The following is a 6,103-nucleotide window of genomic DNA, read 5'->3' as shown; positions in this document are numbered from 1 at the left end:
AGGTCAGGCCTTGCTCCATGGATGTGTCTTGGACTTTGACCAGGGATCTGAGGCGGAAACTTAATTTCCTTGGTACCAGATCTCTTCGGAGGATCCTTAGCTGTCGCTGGTCAGACCTTGTTTCCAACGAGCGGTTGCTGAGAGAGACTCAAATGAGATTTGTTACCTGCATAGTCTGTGAGCGTCATCTGCGGCTGTCTGGACATGTGGCTCGTTTTCCTGACGCTGATCCTGCTCACTAGATCGTCTCAGGGAGGGAGCCTCGTGAGTGGAAGCGGCCAATGGGCCGACCACGTGCGTCATGGTTGCAGCAGGTTGATCAGCATCTCAAGGAGATGGGGATGGACTAGGCATCTGCCTGGGAGATGGGCAGACGGAGGCCCCTGGAGTAGTGGGCGGAAAGTGGACGCAGCGATTCGCTGCTCCGGCGCATGCTCCCACACCTGACCTGACCTAACCTGTATTCAGATGAGAGAGGGTCGGGTTTAGATGAGAGAGGGTCGGGTTTAGATTAGAGAGGGCTGGGTTTAGAATAGAGAGGGTCGGGCGAAGATGAGAGAGGGTCGGGTTTAGATGAGAGGGTTGTGTTTAGATTAGAGAGGGTTGTGTTTAACGACAAATAAATTTCTTAACGACAAACGAGTCCTCCATTATAAGGCAAGGCGTCAGGACCAACAGGACGAGTCAGGACCAACAAGTCCAGCAGGAAGAGTCAGGACCAGCAGGACGAGTCAGGACCAGCAGGACGAGTCAGGACCAGCAGGACGAGTCAGGACCAACAGGATGAATCAGGGCCACCAGGATGACTCGTGACTAGCAGGACGACTCGTGACTAGCAGGACGACTCGTGACCAGCAGGACGATGCATGACCAACCGGATGACTCATGACCAGCAGAATGACTCATGACCAACAGGACGACTCATGACCAACAGGACGACTCATGACCAACAGGATGACTCATGACCAGCAGGATTAGTGACAAGGCGCTGAATGAATGCACACAAACTGACCGACATTTTCAACACTTCCAGCAATCTGTGGACTTGCACACAATTCCACCCTGCTGGAATGTCAGCCATCATTGTTCCTGTCCCCAAAAAACCCCAACCAAAAGAGTTGTACGACTACCGGCCCGTTGCACTGAGCTCACTTGCAAACTGAGCTCTCCACGACATTTGCAATAAATAAATAAACAAACAAACAAATAAATAAATAATAACATTTGTAAAAAAATAAAGATTAGAGAGGGTTGTGTTTAGATTAGAGAGGGTTGTGTTTAGATTAGAGAGGGTCAGGTTTAGATTAGAGAGGGTCAGGTTTAGATTAGAGAGGTCAGGTCAGGTATGGGAGCATGTGCCAGAACAGCGCGTCGCTGCGTCCACTTTCCGCCGGTACTCCAGGGGCCTCCGTCTGGCCATCCCCCAGGCAGATGCCAGGCCCATCCCCATCTCCTTGAGATGATGGTCAACCTGCTGCAACCATGAGGCACGTGGTCGGCCCACTGGCCTCCTCCACTCATGAGACTCCCTCGCTGAGAGAATCTGGTGAGCAGGATCAGCGTCAGGAAAACGAGCCACATGTCCATACAGCCGCAGCTGACGCTCACGGACTATGCAGGTAACAAATCTCATCCGAGTCTCTCTCAGCAACCGCTCGTTGGACACAAAATCCGACCAGCGATAGCCAAGGATTCTCCGAAGAGACCTGGTACCAAAGGAATTAAGTCTCCGTCTCAGATCCTTGGTCAAAGTCCAAGTCTCGCACCCATAGAGCAAGACTGGAAGTACCAAGGACCTGAAGACTCGGACTTTCGTCCTCCCGCACAGGTACCGGCAGCGCCACACCCCATGATCCAGTGAATCCATGACTCCCCAGGCCCGACCCAGACGTCTATTGACCTCCGGCTCACAACCTGCGGAGACATGAATATCACTGCCAAGGTAAGTGAATCTATCCACGACCTCAACATCCTCACCACAAACAGACACAGACAGGACAGCAGCATCCAAGATGTCACCGAAAGCCTGGATCTTTGTTTTGACCCAAGAAATCCGTAATCCCAACGGCTCCGACTCCTCATTCAGCACCTCGAGGGCCCCCAAGAGGATGTCTAAAGTCTCCGCAAAGATGACTGCATCATCTGCAAAATCAAGGTCCGAGATCTTGACATTGCCAAACGATGCACCGCAACTTGATCTCTCCGACATCCTCCCAAAAATCCAGTCCATACAAGTGCTGAAAAGTGTGGGGGCAAGTACACATCCCTGACGAACTCCAGTAACAACTGGAAATAAGTCAGAGGCGGTACCACCACACTTCACAGCACTCTCAGTACCAGAGTAGAGTTCAGACATCAGATCGATCAGTTTCGGTGGCACCCCACGAAGACCAAGAATCCTCCAGAGGACATCCCGATTCACTGAATCGAACGCTTTACAGAGATCAACATAGGCTGCAAGCAGCCCCTGCCGAAACTCTCGTCTGCGTTCAGTGAGGACACGAAGAGCAAGGATACGGTCAATCGTTGACCTCTTTGGTGTAAAGCCTGACTGCTCTGGACGCTGGTGCTCAAGCAGATGGTGGCGAACCCTATCAAGAATTATCCGAGCAAAGACCTTGCCCGGCACTGAGAGCAGCGTCACCCCTCGGTAGTTGTTGCAGTCTTGGCGATCACCCTTCCCTTTCCAGAGAGGGACAACAAGGCCCCTCTTCCAGTCAGTTGGGATGATGCCTGTGTTCCAGGCAGAGCACAAAACTGCATGCAACGACGCGAGTGCAGCATTTCCACCAGCCTTGAGAAGTTCAGCATGGATGCCACAGATCCCTGGAGCTTTGCCCCGTTTCAACTGGTTCACCGCAGCCCGTGTTTCCACAAGCGATGGTGGACCACAGTTGATTTGAGGGTCAGCAACAGGGATTGTAACACCCTTGACGTCCAACTCGACAGTTGGGGGATCAGCCTGGTACAACCGCTCAAAGTAACCGGCCCAGCGGGCCTTCACTTCAGACTCCTCTGTCAAGAGCCTACCACTCTCTGCTCGAACTGCAGTGCTCCGAGGGATGGGCTTGGATGAACGTAATGCGCGAATTCCCCTGTAAGCGGGACGAGAATCACCTGTCCACAGGTGATGCTCTACCCCCTCACAGATTCCTCGCACATAGGCCTCCTTGTCCACCCTCAGTGCACGTACAGTTTTACGCCTCAGCTCCCTGAACAGCTCAGCTCTGCCATTCAGCCTGGCCCTGCGACTCTGGTCAATGGTATCCAGTGTCCCTTGAGAGACAAAATTCTTCTTTGCCCTGCGGTGAACTCCAAGGCATCCACCGGCAACATCAAGGACGGTGGTCTTGAAGGTGCTCCACAACTCTTCAGGACCCCCAAAGCACCCAGACCCCCCAAGTGTCCACTCAGCCTGTTCGCAAACTCCTCAGCTACTCTCTCATCCCTGAGCTTGGCAACATCCAGCCTAGGCTGGGATGGTACCATTCTCCAGGATTTAAGGTGCAGCTTTAGAGTTGCTACAACAAGCCTGTGGTCAGTATTGAGGAACTGAGCACTCCGGTAGACCCTGCAGTTCTGGATCATCCTCCAACGACCGTCAATGAGGACATGGTCAATCTCCTTTGCCACACCGCCAGCGTTGGAATACCAAGTCCAGCGATGAGCTTGTGGGCGCTGAAACCATGAACCAGCCACCCTAAGTCCATGACTTCTTGCAAAGTCAAGGAACTTAGTGCTATTCTGGTTCATAGTTCCTGACCCATGGGGACCAACACACACCTCATAACCATCCCTATCAGTTCCAGTCGATGCATTGAAATCCCCCAAGACTAGAAGTGTATCTCGTCTGGGGCACTGATCAACCACAGACTCGAGTGTGGCGTAGAATGCATCCTTCACGGTGAGATCACTCGCCTCAGTCGGAGCATAAATAGAGACCAGGGAAATGACACCTAAGGAGTGACGAATCCTTAATCTCATAATACGCTCGTTGACCGGTGTTACCTCAATTATCATTGGGGTCAGCTTATTGGACACAGCTACAGCAACTCCTTGGGTATGGTAACCATCAGAGCGACCAGACCAATAGTAGGTGTAACCACCCACCATTATCTCGCCGCAATCCGGTCTCCGAACCTCAGAGAGAGCTGCAATCCCGATGTCCAAACGCTTGAGCTCAGATGATAACAGAGACAGGTGATCATCCTCTCTTAGGGATAGGACATTCCAGGCACCCACCCGAAGGGACCGCCTCAGGTTAACCCAAGGAGACCGCCGTCTGGTGGACGACACCTCAGCACCACTCCGACACACTCTCCCGCAATCTGACCCAGGGATGTTACCCCGTGGTTTCCCTCCTATCAAAGATTGGGGGTCCCGAAGGCTTTGCCCCAATCCCATCATCCAGTGAGCTGCCCTGCGAAGGGAAGCTGCACAGGAGGTACTCCCACGGAGTGGGTTTTCAGATTTTTTTAGCGTTTTTGCGTTTTGCGGAATGAAGTGTTTTACGGTGGCTGGAGTGCAAATCCTGCCACCAACCTCCTAATAAGAAGTAACCCAACTGCAGGAGGACGTCCGCAGACACAGTTGGGCACTAGATATGGATGGCCGTTGGCTCACAAGGAGCTCCTCCGCCCTTTGATTAGATTTGAGAGGGTTGGGTTTAGATTAGAGAGGGTGGTGTTTAGATTAGAGAGGGTGGTGTTTAGATTAGAGAGGGTCAGGTTTAGATTAGAGAAGGTGGTGTTTAGATGAGAGAGGATCGGGTTTACATTACAGAGGGTTGGGTTTACATAAGAGAGGGTTGGTTTAGATAAGAGAGGATTGGTTTAGATAAGAGAGGGTAAGGTTTAGATTAGAGAGGATTGCGTTTAGATTAGAGAGGATCGGGTTGAGTTTAGAGAGGGTTGGATTTAGATAAGAGAGGGTCAGGTTTATATTAGAGAGAGTCGGGTTCAGATTAGAGAGGGTTGTGTTTAGATTAGAGAGGGTTGTGTTTAGATTAGAGAGGGTTGTGTTTAGATTTCAGAGAGTTGTGTTGAGATTAGAGAGGATTGTGTTTCGATTAGAGAGGGTTCGGTTTAGATTAGAGAGGGTTGCGTTTAGATTAGAGAGGGTGGTGTTTAGATGAGAGAGGGTCGGGTTTAGATTACAGAGGGTTGGGTCTAGAGAAGAGAGGGTTGGTTTAGATAAGAGAGGGTTGGTTTAGATAAGAGAGGATTGGTTTAGATAAGAGAGGGTTTGGTTTAGATTAGAGAGGGTTGGGTTTAGATTAGAGAGGGTCAGGTTTAGATTAGAGAGGGTCAGGTTTAGATTAGAGAGGGTGGTGTTTAGATTAGAGAGGGTGGTGTTTAGATTTGAGAGGGTCAGGTTTAGATTAGAGAGGGTTGTGTTTAGATTAGAGAGGGTTGTGTTTAGATTTCAGAGAGTTGTGTTTCGATTAGAGAGGATTGTGTTTCGATTAGAGAGGGTTCGGTTTAGATTAGAGAGGGTTGCGTTTAGATTAGAGAGGGTGGTGTTTAGATGAGAGAGGGTCGGGTTTAGATTACAGAGGGTTGGGTCTCGAGAAGAGAGGGTTGGTTTAGATAAGAGAGGATTGGTTTAGATAAGAGAGGGTTTGGTTTAGATTTGAGAGGGTTGGGTTTAGATTAGAGAGGGTTGTGTTTAGATTAGAGAGGATTGTGTTTAGATTAGAGAGGGTTGTGTTTAGATTTCAGAGAGTTGTGTTTAGATTAGAGAGGGTTGTGTTTAGATTTGAGAGGGTCAGGTTTAGATTAGAGAGGGTGGTGTTTAGATGAGAGAGGACGGGGTTTAGATTACAGAGGGTTGGGTTTAGAGAAGAGGATTGGTTTAGATTAGAGAGGGTTGGGTTTAGATTAGAGGGGGTTGGATTTAGATTAGAGAGGATCGGGTTTAGTTTAGAAAGGGGTGGATTTAGATAAGAGAGGGTCAGATTTATATTAGAGAGGGTCGGGTTCAGATTAGAGGTTTTAAAAATCTCGACAACGGTTTGGGCTAATGGAGGAACTCGAGTACAAGTTTTGGTGATTCTTTGACTCACATTCCCATTGAGAGATAATTTTGAATGGACTTTGTTACA

The sequence above is a fragment of the Eptatretus burgeri genome, chromosome 15 (genome assembly GCF_056783735.1).
Source record: "Eptatretus burgeri isolate ZD-2024b chromosome 15, Ebu_testis_v1, whole genome shotgun sequence".
NCBI classification, from domain to species: Eukaryota; Metazoa; Chordata; class Myxini; order Myxiniformes; family Myxinidae; genus Eptatretus; species Eptatretus burgeri.
The sequence above is the reverse complement of the archived record's forward strand: the minus strand, read 5'-3'. Positions refer to the sequence as shown.